This window comes from Oratosquilla oratoria, chromosome 25, assembly GCF_046742065.1.
Source record: "Oratosquilla oratoria isolate Oo_2021 chromosome 25, ASM4674206v1, whole genome shotgun sequence".
Classification (NCBI taxonomy): Eukaryota; Metazoa; Arthropoda; class Malacostraca; order Stomatopoda; family Squillidae; genus Oratosquilla; species Oratosquilla oratoria.
Window position 1 is genome coordinate 736,705 of NC_134801.1, and position 17,461 is coordinate 754,165.

General features: G+C 40.7%; 1 protein-coding gene across 4 annotated transcripts in view; it reads right to left on the bottom strand.

Moving 5' to 3' along the window:
• LOC143038802 (sister chromatid cohesion protein DCC1) overlaps window positions 1-17,461 on the bottom strand; it is a 398,731-nt gene that overhangs the window by 368,788 nt on the left and 12,482 nt on the right. The gene's annotated exons all lie outside the window — the stretch shown is intronic.

Sequence of the window (17,461 nt, forward strand, 5' to 3'; positions counted from 1 at the left end):
GAGCGGAAAAAAAAAAAAGGTGCTAAAACAAATTTCGTAAGTAACGAAGTCATGTCGGACGAATGGTACACCATGTTTGTTATGATAGATGCCGATGTCGAAGAAATAAAAGGATGATGAATTCGTCTAACCTAAACTAAACTGACCTGCAAATTAAATGTCATCCGGCTCGTCCTCGTTGTTGTCGGCGTGAGAGACGTTGGCAGACGACAAGATGCATATTTTCTTGTAGCATGGTATTTTTTACTTTCATTTCCGCCCACAAAATTGCATATTACATTGATACATTTTAATTTACAAAATTAATAATTAATTTTGTATTGCTATATTGCGCCCATGGTCGAAACTAAAAAAATACCCCGGTATTCAATATGGAATGTCAGCATACGCGGATTTGGTCATATACGGTAATTTCAGGAACCTAACCACCGTAAATAAACAGTAAATAAAGCTTTAATGTACTGTATAAAAGAGGGAAAATACACGAAAATAAAGATACATGTATTGCTGGACATTGTACATACAGTACATGTACGTATATGTATACACTTTCGCTTAATGACCAATTCGGTTAACAACGGCGCGCTGGTCCCAATTGTCGTCGTTAAACGAGGAGTGGTTGTACTAAAAAGAACATAACTTAGAAAAAATTCAAAGAGCAACAACAAAGATGGTACCAACACTCTCCAATTTGACATATGAACAAAGATTGGATAAACTTAAACTACCTACCCTGGAACAAAGAAGAGAAAGAGGAGACCTGCTACCAATATACAGAATTATGAAAGAGTTGGAAGTCCTTGATAGAGGCAACTTATTAAAGTGGGATAAAAGAAAAACCAGAGGACACAAAAAGAAACTTAAAAATGATATTTACAGAAGAGATCTGAAAAAGAATAGCTTCCCACACAGAGTGATAGATATTTGGAACAAACTGAATGAAGAAACAGTGAGTGCAAAAACTATACAATAATTTAAGATCAAACTGGATACTGAAAGACACAAAAGCAGGTTACCATGAGCATAGCTCTCTTCCCGTAAAATACAACTAGGTAAATACAATTTATTAGCATCCATTCCCAGATGTCTATTTCTAATAAAAAAATTTAATCCCTCAAGACATTTACTCACTTCTCTCAGTCTACATTCTATTTCCACTCCTCCCTTTCCCACCACATTTGCACCCAAGTATCTAAAACTATCCACTTCCTCCAGTCTCTCTCCCTTAATACTCACTTCCAGTCTGCTGCAACTTTCTCCCCTTGTACATCTCATCACATTTATCTTCAATTACCTTGTTTTGCACACTGTCCAAAACTATGTCACTAACTTCCTCAATCCCTCCTCTGATCTGGCTACAATTGTAGTGTCGTCAGCATAAAACAACTGGCTTATCTCCCACTTTTCTCCATTTTCTTTAACCATCTCCAATTCCTGACCCACTACCCTTGTATTCACTCACACCACCCCCATCCATGTATAAATTGAACAGCCGGGGCGATATAACACATCCCTGACGAAGTCCCACCTTTACCTCAAACCACTCACTCTCTTCATTTCTAATCCTAATACAAGCTCTACAACTCTCGTAAAAACTTGACTGCTCTTAACAGCTTTCCTCCTATACCATATATTTGCAATACCTCCCACAATGCCTTCCTGTCTACCCTGTAACATGCCTTTTTTCAGACCTATAAAAGCCCAAAATACATCCTTACTTTTTCCTATAGCTTTCTCACATATCTGTCTTACCACAAAAATCTGATCTGCACAGCCCCTTCCTGTCCTAAACCCACATGGTTACTCACCAATTACTCCCTCTATTCCTCTCAATCAAGACCCTCCCATAAGCCTTCCCAACTACAGTTAACAAGATGATCCCTCTGAAACTACTGCACTCACATTGGTCCCTTTTCCCTTTTAAAGTGGAACTATATAGACACTCCTCCAGCACTCTACCTCTCTTAATCATTAAATTACCTCACCAGCCAGTCCACCATAACTGTACCTCCTTTTTTCAGACATTTTGCATGACATCCATCCAACCCAGGTGCCTTACCTACTCTCATCATCTTAACAACTAAAGAAAATAAATTCCAAACTAAATAATGAGCTAAGGAAAAGAAAAATCTAATGGAGGTTAAATGGATAAATGAAAAGATGAAAATAAATTATACTACCAATAATGAGAGGAGGGAAAAAAGCGACTCTTTCCCCCTTACATGGGAGGTAGCCACAAGACATAAAAACAACTCCCACCCATTCCATCCCCTACATACTCCACTCTCCCTCTTACCTTGGCACTTCCTGGATGACAGGTCATCCCTGCATCTTGTCCACTGCCCTGGGTCAGAAGCAGTGTTGCAAGACCGCACATCCACAGCAAGGCTGCTTCATTAATTTGGTGACCCCCACCCCCCCTCTCCGTCCCCTCATGCAGAAAGGAGAAGATAGAAAAAATCCCTTCAGGCTGCATCAATTTATTTCTCATACATACTCCCTTGCCCTCCCCACCCACTCCACCTCATGCATCACAGCATCATCCATAATCAACCATTCTCCCCTATCTTCTGTCCTCTCCCATCCTTCCTCAACAGACATTCCCCTCTTTCCCAATGCCCCTTTTACTCCATCCATCTCATCCTAGGACACCCCCTCATGTTCACTCCTTCCACACCTCTTTTACTAATATTTCTTCACTCATTCTTTCCATGTGTCCAAACCATTCCAATATTCTTTTATCATCCCTATCTCCCAATTCCCTTTCCACCCCCGTTCCCCTCACCTTCTCATTTCTCACTCTATCCAGCCGAGTAATCCCTATCATACTTCTCAGGCATTTCATCTCAAACACATTCAAACTCCTTCTCTCTTCCTCTCTTATGCTCCATGTTTCTGCCCCATACAGGGCTGTTGGTACATCCACTCCTTCATTCAGTCTCCTCTTAGCATCCATTCCAAAATGCTATTTCTCATTCCACTTTTTAATCCCTCAAGTCATTTACTTGCTTCTCTCAATCTACATTCTACCTCATCAGCACTCCTTTTCCTGCCACATTCACACCCAAGTATCTAAATCTATCCACTTCCTCCAGTCTCTCTCTCTTAATACTCACTTCCAGCCTGCTGCCACTCTCTTCCCTTGTACATCTCATCACTTCCTTCTTTCACAGACCTTCCCAATCTGTCACTAATTTCCTCAATCCCTCCTCTGATACTGCTACAAGTGCAGTGCCATCAGCAAACAAAAACTGGCTTATCTCTCCCTTTTCTCCATTTTCTTTAACCATCTCCAATCCATGACCCACTACCCTTGCATTCACCTCTCGCATCACCCCATCCATGTATAAATTTTACAACCAGGGCGACATAACACATCCCTGACAAAGTCCCACCTTTACCTCAAACCACTCACTCTCTCCATTTCTAATCCTGACACAAGCTCTACTATCATAAAAACTCTTGACTGCTCATAACAGCTTTCCTCCTATCCCATATATCTGCAATACATTCCACAGTGCCTTCCTGTCTACCCTGTCATAAGCCTTTTCTAGATCCATAAAAGTCCAAAAAAACATCCTTACCTTTTCCTATAGCTTTCTCACATACTGTCTTACCACAAAAATCTGATCTACACAACCCCTACCTGTCCTAAACCCACACTGTTCCTCACCAATTACTCCCTCTGTTCCTCTCCTAATCCTCTCAATCAAGACCCTCCCATAAGCCTTCCCAACTACATTTAACAAGCTGATCCCTCTGAAACTACTACACTCACACTTGTCCCCATTTCCCTTGTAAAGCGGAACTACACAGTCACTCCTCCAGTCCTCCGGCATTACCCTACCTTGGAGTGTTCAGCACATGCGCATATTCAAATTGTCTTGTTCTGCAAGTGTATGCCCAATTCTACAAAAGCAAACAAATTTTCACCAATTTAAATGCAAATTTGGTAATTAAACTTGGCAAATTAGTTTTCAGAGTAAAAATCTAAAGGTAAGGCACCTATATTTAAATATTTTAATGTTATATTCATGTTTTCTAGCCTTTTTCTCTCTTGGAAATGAGAAACTTAAGATTGTTGGAAATTTGCACAGCTGAGCCCAATAATTCTCTGATACTTATTCATGTTTGTTTACACATGACATGTCGGAGATAGTCTAGTTAGTCATGGAGGGTGTTGTTCACAATAATACATTGTTCTGGTATGAATTTTAAGGTGTTGGACAGGCTATGCTATGCCCATTAGTATCACATAGCCTATGGCTATGATAGCAAATATATGAAATAACTATCAAATAATATGGTCAGTATTCCATGTCATGGTCCATGTCCATGAGAAGTACAAGTAGAGGTCTAGAGACAAGACTTAAAGCTATAGATATCTTCTGACTTCTGGGTTTCATGATAATAGATTATTAAATAGACATGTATCACATCAGCTGTTGAAATAAGGCATGTTTACTCAGATTATCATGGTTAATTATAGATAACATGATTAAACAAAATAACTCCTTTGAAAGTAAAAATACTTTAATCATTTTTCTATTTCAGTAAATTAGTGTTAAAATTAATTCACCAATTTCAACATAGATTTAGGTTAGGTCTTAGGATAGTTGCATTACTGCCTGGTTTATGGTTAGTGTACCTTGAGGCAATCTAAAGGTAAGGGCTAAGGCACATATATATGCACTTTAATGTGATAGTAGTTCTTTTAGCTTTTTTTTTGTGGAAATAAGTGATTTCAAGATTGTTGTTAATGACACGGCTGTGCATTAGCTCCTGGAAAATGCATTTTGTATTGTCAGGTCTTGCCGCTAGGAAAATTATATTTTTCAGATGGCTTCAAGTCATGAAGAGCCACAAGAAATGGTCAAGGGATCATTATCATGATTATAGATAACATGATTAAACAAAATAACTTCTTTATAATAATAATAGATTTATTTGGCAAAGAATCAATATACATGAAGTGCAGATAATGACAAGAACACATAGTTCGAAATAATAACTGCAATTGCCAAGGATAACACAAAAAAGCATGTACACTTATTTCCATTGTGGTCCTCATTAGATTGTTATTCTACACTAAGTTACACAGACAACATCCGTAGGGGGTTAAGGGGACCAGGGACAGTCATGAGTAATACCAGTCAGTACACATATGACACATAAACATTGTTATAGTTATGCTAATATTACTAAAATTTTCGTAACACATAGGATATTGAGACCAAAAATTTAGCACCATCACAATAGGGAACATTGCATTAAGCTAAGGAACAGCAAAATAATGCTAAAAGATAACAAAATAGTACGAGTGAATACCATATCAGAGTAATACCATTAATGACATACTATATTATTCTACAGCTGTATCAACATGTTATAGTGAATGCTACATTGCAGCTAGGGTCACTTATTAATTAATTCTACAATTTTACCTGTATCTCAGGATAGAGTGGTCAATTAGTATGAGCACTAGGAAGTAGTACATTATAACTTGAAGTACCAGAAGTAGGGTGCAGGGGACCAGTACTCGTATGAGAAAAACAACAAGGGGAACGAGGAAAAAGTCCAGTTACCTTGTTGCCTGGTGCCCTGATTGACCAGGCTTGTATTATGGTCAGATCATAACGGTTCTCAGACCCTACCCCACATATGACTAGCAAAATAAAGGCAGAAACCAATTTGTAACATCTTGTTATACTAAACCAAACTAAACTTCTGAAGGACAAAAAAGGGGGAGGTCAGACCAGTTATGAGTGAACGCAGATTTGGATGGTATTACTCATGGAGTCAGGTATCCCTCACTAAGCTAGTAGTGCATAAAATCATGTCTGTTCTCTATCCATAGCTGGGACATATAGTAGCCCTTGACTTTTTTCTTAAAAGTAACCTTGCTATTTGACTTTTTAATGGACACAGGTAGTGAGTTCCATAGTTGAGCACCTGTGAAGTGAAAGCTGTTTTTGGTGAAGGGACCTGCATGAGATACAATAAAGGACCCTTGACTGTTTCGGGTTCAGTTTTCAGCAGATAATGTAAAATTACAGCTCACGTATAAGGGAGCAGAATTATGAACGACATTGTAAACATGGTTTAGTTTCAGCTGCTGAACACAATATTTTACAGGTAACATTCCTAGTTTGTTAAATTCTTCTATACCAATGTGACTACGTTGAGGTAAATTTAGCATGAATCTAATGATCTATTTTGTGCAACTTGTAGCCATGACTGTTTCTTTCTGTCCAGACTACTGTACCAAGAGCTACAAGCGTAATCAAAGTGATGCTATAACAAGGCTGAGACCAGAAGCTTGTTTCCAAATAAAATTTTCTGGCTTTTCTGTACAAAAATTTGACTATATGTGAACACTTGGATACAATCTTATCCGTTATAGCATTCCCTGAGAGGGACTGATCTAAGGGTATTCCAAGATAGGTTACCTCTTGTTTTGACTCCAAGACATTATCCCCACATCTGACCTGTATATCGTGGTGTTTCCTGAAGTTTGGTTTTGATGCGAAGACAATACTTTCTGTTTTACCAAGGTGTAAAGACAGACTGTTATCTAAGAGCCAGTCCTGGACTGATGACAATTCAACACTCAGTGCCTCCTCTACTTCAACTGGGTCCCTATCTGAGACAATTAGTGCGGAGTCATCTGCATATAGCAGTAACTTAGAGTTCACCGCACCTGGCATGTTAATATAGGCCAGATACAGTAGCAGTCCTAGAATTTAACCTTGTGATACACCACAAGTTATCTCTCTTTCACCTAAGCAGGCTCCATTTACTTGTACAAGTTGTTTGCGACCTGTAAGGTAGGACTTGAACCAGCCAATATTAGCCACTCCTAATGCCTAAAGTTTTTTTTAATAAAATATCATGGTCCACTGTGTCAAATGCCTTTTGTAGATCCAACAAGACTAAACCCATGTAGTTACCTCTGTCGCATTCCTGTTTTATCAGATAGTAAAGGTATATTAAGCTGGTGTCTGTTGAGTAATTCGATCTAAAACCAGATTGCATGGCATATATAGATTACGTTCCCTGAGGTAGGTATCTGATTGTAAACAATACGTTCAAAAACCTTGGAAATAATACCTAGAATTGAAACAGGCCTGTAGTTACCTGCCTCAGTTTTTGCGTTTTTCTTATAAAGAGGTGTTACCTGAGCCCTTTTCATGTCGCTTGGGATAAATCCTGAACTGATAGACAAATTTATTATGTGGGTTATTGGAGGAGTTATAATTGTGGCTTGCAGGCATGTCGTCTAACCCTGTAGCCTTATTGGCACTTATGCTAACCAGTAATTTAAACACTTCTTCTTGAGTGGACTTATGTAGTTGGAAACACTTTGTGGACTTATCTTTATAGTACTCCTGAACGTACCCCAGCCCAAACTTCCCAGAATCCGTTGGGAGGGATTTTACTAGTTTAGTGGCTATGGTTGTGAAAAAGGAGTTGAATTGGTTGGCTATGGTGTTCCTATGAGAGTTAAGCTGGCCGTTTATCATGAGTCCTATCCTGTCTGTTTTGTTACTGGGCTTAGTGTGAGCTTCTAGGGTCTTCAGAGTTTCCCAAGGCTTCCTTGGATTGTGTTTGTTCTGGTTCACCATGTTAGTACAATAATCAGCTTTGGCTTTTTCCTTCCAATATTTCACCTGATTCCTATAGTACAGAAAGCCATTATGGTCCTCCTGCTTTCTACTTTTCCTAAATCTAGCAATAATTCTTTGAAAGTAAAAATACCTTATTCATTTTTCTATTTCAGTATATTGGTGTTAAAACTAATTCACCAATTTCAACATAAATTGAGGTCTTAGGATAGTTGTAGTACTGCCTGGTTAGTGTACAGAGAGGCAATCTAAGGGTAAGGGCTAAGGCACCTATACAATGGGGTGCCTTAGCCCTTACCCTTAGTTAATTATGATTTTATTCAACATATTCCCCTCTCAGATTCACAAATTTATTACAACGGTTCTTCAGTTTTTCTACATACATATACCAAGGCTTTTTCCCCCTTACAAGGGAGGTAGCCAAAAAGGGAAAGGCATAAAATAATTTCCACCCATTCCATCCCTGAATACACTCCACACCCCTCCACCCTCCCTCTCATCTGAGCACCTCCTGGATGATTGGTCATCCCTGCACCTTGTTCACTGCCCTGGGTCAGAAGCAGTGTCGCAAGACACAGCACCCTTCAGTTTTTCTAAGCCCTGAAAAAAGAACTCAGAAGGTTGAGCCTTCAACAAGGCCTCTGTAGCAGCGATCACTTGTGAATTGGAGTGAAATTTCGTTCCCTTGAGATGTTTCTTCAGTTGTGGAAAGAGGTGATAGTCGGAGAGGGACAGATCTGGGGAGTAAGGCGGGTGGCCTACCAATTCGAAGCCAAAGTCGCGTATTTTCTGTAGAGGTTCATATGCTGTGTGTGCTGGTGAATTGTCCTGCAAAAAGAGGGCACCATGGCTCAGCTTTCCACTGCGTTTCCGCTTTAAAGCTTAACGCAATTCATCCAACATAGTCATGTAGTATTCTGCATTGATGGTGCAACCCTTTGGCAGGTATTTTATGAGGAGTACTCCGTCTGGGGTATTGGCTGCATGTTATTGTGGCAAAGTAGCATGCAGTTGATAGTTTACGGTCTATATGGGGCACCCCTACGGACCAGAGCCACACATCATTTTGTCTGTGATAGAGGAAAACTCTGTTCATAGAGAAATTATGACACTTTCATACTACGACTGTCCCTCCGTTATGCTGTCCCCCAACCCCTTGTTACTGTCCTGAACCATTTCTCTGAATATTCATTTCCTTTTTTCGCCTACTCTGTGGTGGGGGAAGAGAATGCTACCACCAAGTCTTTCCACTTGAGTCGTAAAAGGCGACAAAAAATGGTATGGGGGATGGGATTAGGTGTCCTGCTACCTGTAGCCCCAAAAGGGGACATTCCTAAAAAAAAAGTAAAGGCATAAGAGAATCTGGGAGTTTTCCAACCAGTAACCTAAGGTTTGGGTCTATTAATGAGCTGGATGTGGTACAGATGAGAGTAAAAGGGAAGAGATAGGCAGTATGTTTGTGAGAAGAAAGATGGATGTGCTGGCTTTGAGTGAAACTAAAATAAAAGGGAAGGGCGAGTGTGAGTTTGGGGGTGTAGCTGGGAGGTACTCAGGAGTGAAGAGTGAACTAGGGAGAGAAGGGGTGGCTATATCAGTAAGTGAAGAGATAAGTAAGCGTGTAGTGGAGTGGAAGGAGGTTTCATCAAGGTTGATGTGGATGAAGGTGAAGCTGGGAAGGGAGATGTGGGTTTTTGTAAGTGCGTATGGGCCTGGTAGCAAGAAGAGCGTAGAGGAAAGGGAGGCTTTTTGGATATAAATGAGTGCATAGGGGGATTAGGAAGAAATGTCAATGTAGTTGTATTGGGAGACCTTAATGCTAGGGTAGGAAGTGAATCAATAGACAAAGTGATTGGGAAGTATGGAGTTCCAGGTAAAAATCGTAGTGGAGAATTGATGGAGATGTGTCTTGAAAGAGTTGATGATAGCAAATACAGTGTTTAGGAAGAAAGTCAAGCATAAGTACACATGGGAGAGGGTGGTGGATAGAAGGGTGGTAGATAGTGTTAATGGACTATATAGTGGTGACCAAGAGTATGGTAGGAAGAGTTAAGGATGTACATGTCCTAAGGGGAGAGAGTGGGGGAATATCTGATCATTTTCTGGTGGAAGGTAAACTGAGAGTGGAGAATAGGCGGAGAAAGGGAAAAAGGGCAGAAGGTAGGGAGGTACTTAGAGTGAACTGCTTAACCTCTTCAGTACGGGCCAAAATCTCGTGGGCAGATGTGTCGTAATAATACTCGCATCATAAAATATAGTCACCGCTTATATTGATCGTTCTCTCTTTCACCTGTGAATTTTGATAACCACAGAAAACGTGATGAAGACAGTTTAGAGAGTATGTCATTACGCCTATGTATGCGGCACCATATGGAAGGGATTAAATGAGAAAAGAAAAAAAAAAAGTAGAACTAGGAGTGGAGGAGGAATGGGGATGGTTCAAGGAGGGAGTCATAAGGTGTGAAAAGATGGTGTGTGGAACAAGGAGGGCAGGAGGAAATAGAAGGAAGGGTAGTGAGTGGTGGGATGAGGAAGCAAAGAAGGGTGTAGAAGAGAAGAAGCAGGCATTCATAGATTGGCTACAAATTAGAATGGGGGAATCGCACGAGAGGTACAAAGTAAAGAGAAGGGAAGTTAAGCATAAGATAAAGGAAGCAAAGGGGAGAGCAGATGTGAAATGGGGTAAGAGTAATAAAAAGATGTTTTGGAAGGAAATTAAAAGAGGAAGAGGAGACAAATCAAGTAGAGAAGAAAAGGTAAAAGGTGCAGATGGAGAGATGATAATGGAAGAGAAGGCAGTGAGAGGAAGGTGGGCAGAGTATTTTAGGGAGTTGCTAAATGTGAAGGAGGATAGGGAGGGAAAGGTAGTTGCAGTGGGAAGCACTAAGAAAATGAGAGTGATGGGTGAGGAAAATGAAGGAGAAATAGGGAGGGATGAAGTGAGAGTAGCTCTTAACCCCTTCCATACGGTGCCGCACACGTAGGTGTCATGGGGAGCGAGTGTATTCGCGAGGCTGCCATATCGGCGTCTTGATTATATTTATTGTAGTCGCCCCTGTGTTTTTACATTCTCTCAAATGTGCCCTGAATCCCATTCTCTGTGGAATTCAAAATTCGCAGGTGAAAGAGAGAACGATCGATATAAGCGGTGACTATATTTTATGATGCGAGTATTATTACGACACGTCGTACGGCTGGCATTGGCTGCTGCCACTGAGATCTAAGTCCATGACGCCTACGTGTGCGGCACCGTATGGAAGGGGTTAAGATGATGAGAGCAGGTAAGGCACCCGGGTTGGATGGATGCCATGCAGAATGTCAGAAGAAAGGAGGTACAGTTATGGTGGACTGGCTGGTGAGGGTATTTAATGTTTGTTTGAGAGAGGGTAGAGTGTCAGAGGTCTGGAGGAGTGCCTGAATAGTTCCGCTTTACAAGGGAAAGGGGGACAAGTGTGAGTGTAGTAGTTTCAGAGGGACCAGCTTGTTGAGTGTAGTTGGGAAGGCTTATGGTTATGGGAGGGTCTTGATTGAGAGGATTAGGAGAGGAACAGAGGGAGTAATTGGTGAGGAACAGTGTGGGTTTAGGACAGGTAGGGGTTGTGTAGATCAGATTTTTGTGGTAAGACAGATATGTGAGAAAGTTATAGGAAAAAGTAAGGATGTTTTTTGGGCTTTTATGGATCTGGAAAAGGCTTATGACAGGGTAGACAGGAAGGCACTGTGGGAGGTACTGCAGATATATGGGATAGGAGGAAAGCTGTTAAGAGCAGCCAAGAGTTTTTACTAGAGTAGTAGAGCTTGTGTTAGGATTAGAAATGGAGAGGGTGAATGGGTTTGAGGTAAAGGTGGGACTTCGTCAGGGATGTGTTATGTCGCCCTGGCTGTTCAATCTTTACATGGATGGGGTGGTGTGAGAGGTGAATGCAAGGGTAGTGGGTCAGGGGTTAGAGATGGTTAAAGAAAATGGAGAAAAGTGGGAGGTGAGCCAGTTGTTGTTTGCTGATGACACTGCGCTTGTAGAAGGATCAGAGGAGGGATTGAGGAAATTAGAGACAGAGTTTGAGAAGTGTGAAAGAAGGAAACTGAAGATAAATGTGGGCAAAAGTAAGGTGATGAGATGTACAAGGGGAGAGAGTGACAGCAGGCTGGAAGTGAGCATAAAGGGTGAAAGACTGGAGGAAGTGGATAGTTTTAGATACTTGGGTGCAAATGTGGCAGGAAAGGGAGGAGTGGGAGTGGAGGTAGAATGTAGATTGAGAGAAGTGAGTAAATGCCTAGGTGGATTGAAGAGTGTAATGAGAAATAGACATCTGGGAATGGATGCTAAGAGGAGGTTATATGAAGGAGTGATTGTGCCAACAGCACTGTACAGGGCAGAAATGTGGAACATAAGAGAGGAAGAGAGGAGTTTGAATGTGTTTGAGATGAAATGTCTGAGAAGTATGATATGGGTTACTAGGCTAGATAGGGTAAGAAATGAGGAGGTGAGGAGAACTGGGGTGGAAAGGGAACTGGGAGATTGGGTTGATGAAAGAGTATTGGGATGGTTTGGACACATGGAAAGAATGAGTGAAGAAAGATTAGTAAAAGAAGTGTGGAAGGCAGAGGTGGAAAGAGTGATTATGAGGGGGCGTCTCAGGATGAGATGGATGGATGTGGTGAAAGGGGCATTACAAAAGAGAGGAATGTCTGTGGAGGAAGGACGGGAGAGGATGAAAGATAGGGGTGAATGGAGAAGGGATGATGCTGTGATGCATGAGGGGGAGTGGTTGGGAGATGAGGGGTGAAGAAGTATGTATGAGAAAAAATTTGACGCAGCCCGAAGGGATTTCTCCCCGTCTTCTCCTTTTCTGCATGAGGGGACGGAGAGGGGGGGTCAGTGAATTTATGAAGCAGCCTTGCTGTGGATGTGCTGTGTCTTGCGACTGCTTCTGACCAGGGCAGTAGACAGGATGCAGGAGGTGCCAAGATAAGAGGGAGGGAGGAGGGTGGAGGGGAGTGGAAATATAGGAAATGGAATGGGTGGGAGTGGTTTCTATGCCTTTTGCTTTTTGGCTACCCCCCGTGTAAGGGGGAAAAAGCCTTTGATATATGTATACGTATGTACTCCATCTCTTTCCCAGAACACTGAAGCCAGTACCTTTGCAGCTGACTTCTGGGTCCAAACCTTCTTGGGACGTGGTGAACTGCTGTGTCACCACTCCATTGATTGCTGCTTGGTCAGGGGATGATAGTGATTAAGCCAAGTTTCATCCATTGTGACTAAACGAGCCATAAAATTGGCCATCCCCGCTGCAAATTGGTCCAAAATTGCCTTTGATGTTGTCACTCTGATGCGTTTCTGATCTGCGTTCAGGCATTTCGGCACCCATTTTGTGGAAAGCTTTCTCATGTCCAGAATGCTGTGGATGATGTGGCCAACTCTTTCACAGGAAATCCCTATATTCTCAGCAATGACTTTAGCTTAAATCCGGCGGTCCTCAAGAATCATGATGTGCACAGTGTCGGCTTTCTCCTCTGTGGTTCTGGAAGTTAGCCGTCCTGACTGGGGTTCATCTGTGACCTCTTAAATGACCAGTCTAAACCTTGACACCCACATTTTCATTGTAGAGTATAATGGGCAGTCATCCTTCAAGATGTCCTTCATCTTGCCATGGATTTCCGCCACCCCTTTGTCTTGCAAGAAGAGGTACTTCATCACCATCCATGCTTCAATTTTACCAAAATCTAATGTAGGTGCTGGTATCATGCGTTGAACCTGCAAAAAGGAAAAAGATGTATTGTATACCATCATGCTTTTTTTTTTGCCTATCTTCTCCTAAATAGTTGTCCTACCTCCCTTGTAAAAGTAACAGTTTTACCCTTTCGCTATACCCTTAACCCCTTCACTCCGGGACACATTGCATGTCTGGCAGCATTAGCTGCCAGATGTGCGATGTTGCGTCATAATACTCGCATTATAAAAAAGTCACTGCTCAATTGCTCGTTCTCTTTCACCCGTGAATTTTGATAACCATAGAAAATATGATGAAGCCAGTTCAGAGAGTATGGGGGTCATGCAGGTACGACTACAATAAACATAATCAAGACACCGATGTTGGCATCATCGCGTACCCGTTTGCTCCTCATGATGCCTAAGTAGGCGTCACTGTATGGAAGTGGTTAAAGCCAGGAACTTTTCAGCACCCCCTTGTACATGCACTTTTTAATGTGATAGTAGAGCTCTTTTAGCTGCGTATACATTACATTGTGCATACATTACATTAGGTAGGTCAAACACCACCAGAGGCGCCACCGTCGATGACGAGCACAATAGCGCGTCATTTTATGCGCACGCCATGCAAACAGCCAAATTTACATACCGCCGGAAATTTCATTCATACAAATGTTATGCAAGTGTATTTACTATGATCGTAGTAAATTTCAAACAATTACATCATCAGTTACATGTCGGTACGTAAAAACAAAAAGATAAACATGGCGGCTTGCATTCAGCAGTAAATTGAAAATTGGTTTATGTTTCAGCGTAAAAAATGAGCAAAATAAATTCAGAGTTGTGGCAACTAACCAAAATAAAGGAAAACTACTAGTCTCGCGGATTATTCTAATACCAAAATAAAGGCAGCGTGTTATGGTAGAGCTGAGAAATCGGGGGTTTTAATTAGGTTTTTTTCTATCGGGTTGGATTATCAGATGGCAACATCAACATCCATCCCCCCATCTTATCTATCACTGGTGGTATGGATCAAACTTCACTCTATTTAGTTTCTTAGTATTATGTTATTAGTGTAATAGACTTATAGTTGAATTATTTGAACTACTTTCTTTAAAATGTGTGATTTTCATGTAATTTGATCAAAGAGTGTACATGAAGTGTACACACTTTTTGGCAAAATCTTGGCACTAGGTCATCGATTTTGATAATTTTTTGCAAGCAGGTCGAGTCTGATGAGAAAACATTAAATACCAATTTTTATGGCTCTGGGTCACCTATGACCATTTTTATGGTAAGGTGAATTTTGGGTCAAACTGGTTGACCCTAAACCTTTGAGAGGTCATAACTTTGGCCATAATTGACCGACCTAAATGATTTTGGTACCAAAATGCTCAGGAAAGAGAGGTCTATCAAATGAGTGGAAGAACGACATTCCTGGGACAATTTTGCCATGATGACCTTGTTTTGAACTCTTTGACCTTTGACCCCGGCCAAACTGCAGCTTCAATCTGGCTAAAAAGTTTCTAATGTTAGCTCCATTATATCTTTCATAACTTCAGGAAAAATTAAAATGGGATCTCCAAAGACTTAATTCATGGGCATTTAAGTACCACCAGGTGGGTGGTATTTTCAGTTATGTCACTACTGGGGTCATTTATAACATCAGATAGTGTTTGCAAATAGTCGTTTTCAGAGTGTATGATTTATCTTGACACACTTATCATATTTCAGTCTTTCCAAATACGACCTCTCCCCCTTTCTAGGTTGCCACTTCTTGGAAACAAAGCACTTGTAACACCTATACCAAAAGAATAAAGAAGCTGTAATTGGATATATTTGATTCAATTTTAGAAATTTGGCACATGTCGAAAACATTAAATCAGTTATATACACATTTTGGTTAATACTGAAAAATAAAATAGAGGCAAAACAAAATTATTGGAAGCATTCAAAAGCAAAAAAAAAAAAAAGTAGGTATTCATTTGAGAAGAGTCATCACTTTGTTTGTTGCATCAGACTCCTTCTTGCTAATCATGTAGGTTCTTCCAGTTGCAGTTTTCGGTTCTACTGACAACAAAATGTCAGAGATATCCATCAAACAAGAATCTTCCATTTCAGGGAAGCAAAAACTGGGAGAGGGTCCATGCGGGTGAAGAAATTTCACGTTCACTTCTTGTGATTCTGGAAAAGCTTCAGAAATGTAATCACAGTGACATAGCCTGCAAGTTTTCCATTGAACACTGGACAAGAAATATTTTTTGTTATTGATTCTAATCTAAAAGTGTCACAGAAACTAAATGGGCGAACTTGGAGAGTCTCCTTTGATATTGGAATAAATGAATGAAGTTTTTGTGTGCCTGGAATTGTTCTGGTTGGTGGTCTGCTTTTCAATCGTTCTTCCTCTTTTTCATGTTCCTCTTGAGTTTCATATTCCCAAGAGTTTCAGCAAATACAAACAAATCTCTTGGTGATACAATCTGCTTGTCATAGGGTCTTCTCAAGCTCTCTTTAGCTGCCTCCCTTTTGATAGTTCCCCCTACGCCATTTGATGGGCCTTTCCCATGACTTGTGGCAAAAAAATGCCACTCTGCTTCTATGCCATATTCCTCTTTATGCCAGCAAAGATTCTGGAAAAATTTACAGTTTTTATACTGTGCAGCACATCCGTCTGAAAAGTAGTAAATTTTCTTTACTGTTTTGAAAGCTGATTTCAGATACTCTATCAGCATTCACTGAAATAGATGCACTGACACATTATCATGGATGTTACACTCTGAAATTATGGTGTATGAGTCATGACAGAGTTTTCCATCTGTCATGTGATAAAACACCCAAGGATGTATTGTTGCCTGTGCGCAATTCCAATGATATCCCTGGGCTGCATCTTGTATTACAAATGAATAGTTCTCTGAAAAATCACCAATTACTACAAATTCACCATCTGCAATATTGTTTTTCACAGTTTCCAAGTACTGTGCTTGTGATTTTGCAACAAAATCATGTTGCACCAAAGTTTCGACACGATCACAAAATCTATCCATGAAATCATGAAGGGATAATACCATGGTTACTAGCTCAGATCTATCAGTTGACGTCCACTGTTTGAATTCAATAGTATCCACATTCTCCTGTTCATAAAATTCCAATAGTTTTGCCATTAAGTGATCTACAGGTGGACAGTACTCGCACGATCTCATGTAGCATGCTGGACGGGCTGGATTACATACAACAGAGGCAAGTAGGTGATGGTAAGAAGGTACATCGGTGATATCAGACATCTTGGATCCAACCACCATCAATTTTACATTTTGATGCAAGAACACACTCACGTGGCTGTAGCATAGCAAATTTTGAGAATGATACTTTTGCCTCAGGGTACTGCGATGAAGTTCCTTCAAATTGTTGAAAACAAGTCGTTTCTGTAATACCTGCTTTTCTCCTTCAGTTCGCACGACTAGACAATCCTTCTTTCCTGATAAAACTCGACTTGTGTCATCACTGCGATAATATTCAAGGACTAAAGATTTTACTTCCTCAGAAAGCACTCTGCCCAGCTTAGGGTTAGGTGAAGCTAACATTCCTTTCTCCTTTAGTATATGGTGTGCTTGTACGGCCATTCTCTGAGAGCAATCGAACTCATTCATCGGTTTTCTAATACTCATACTGGTTGCAAATATGGTTAGAATTCTGATTTGATCAGTACGGCTTGATTGTTGATACTTATCCTTTAAAGACAGGATGATTTCTGGCATACAGTTGACATTACACCTTTGTGGCACATCTTGTTTTCCTGAACTACTACCAGCTACCAAATCCAGCTTTCTCTTAAAAGATTCTTCAACTTTCAACCTTTTCTCATCCATGTAAGTCGGATGCTTTTATAAAAGGGGCTCTCACCGATATAAGACAATGACTTGTTCAGTAATTAAACTTCAACTTCTCCTTCCACAACGTCTGAATCCTCTTCTTGGTTATTCATCACATTCAGCTCCACTTCAAATACTGGACTTTGAGACTCCTCTGAAGTGATTTCCTCAATTGATAACTGTGCAAGCCTCTTCCTACAAACAGAACAAAGCTTATCACCCTTGCTAAGAAAAGATGAGAACTTGTGCAAAAGCTG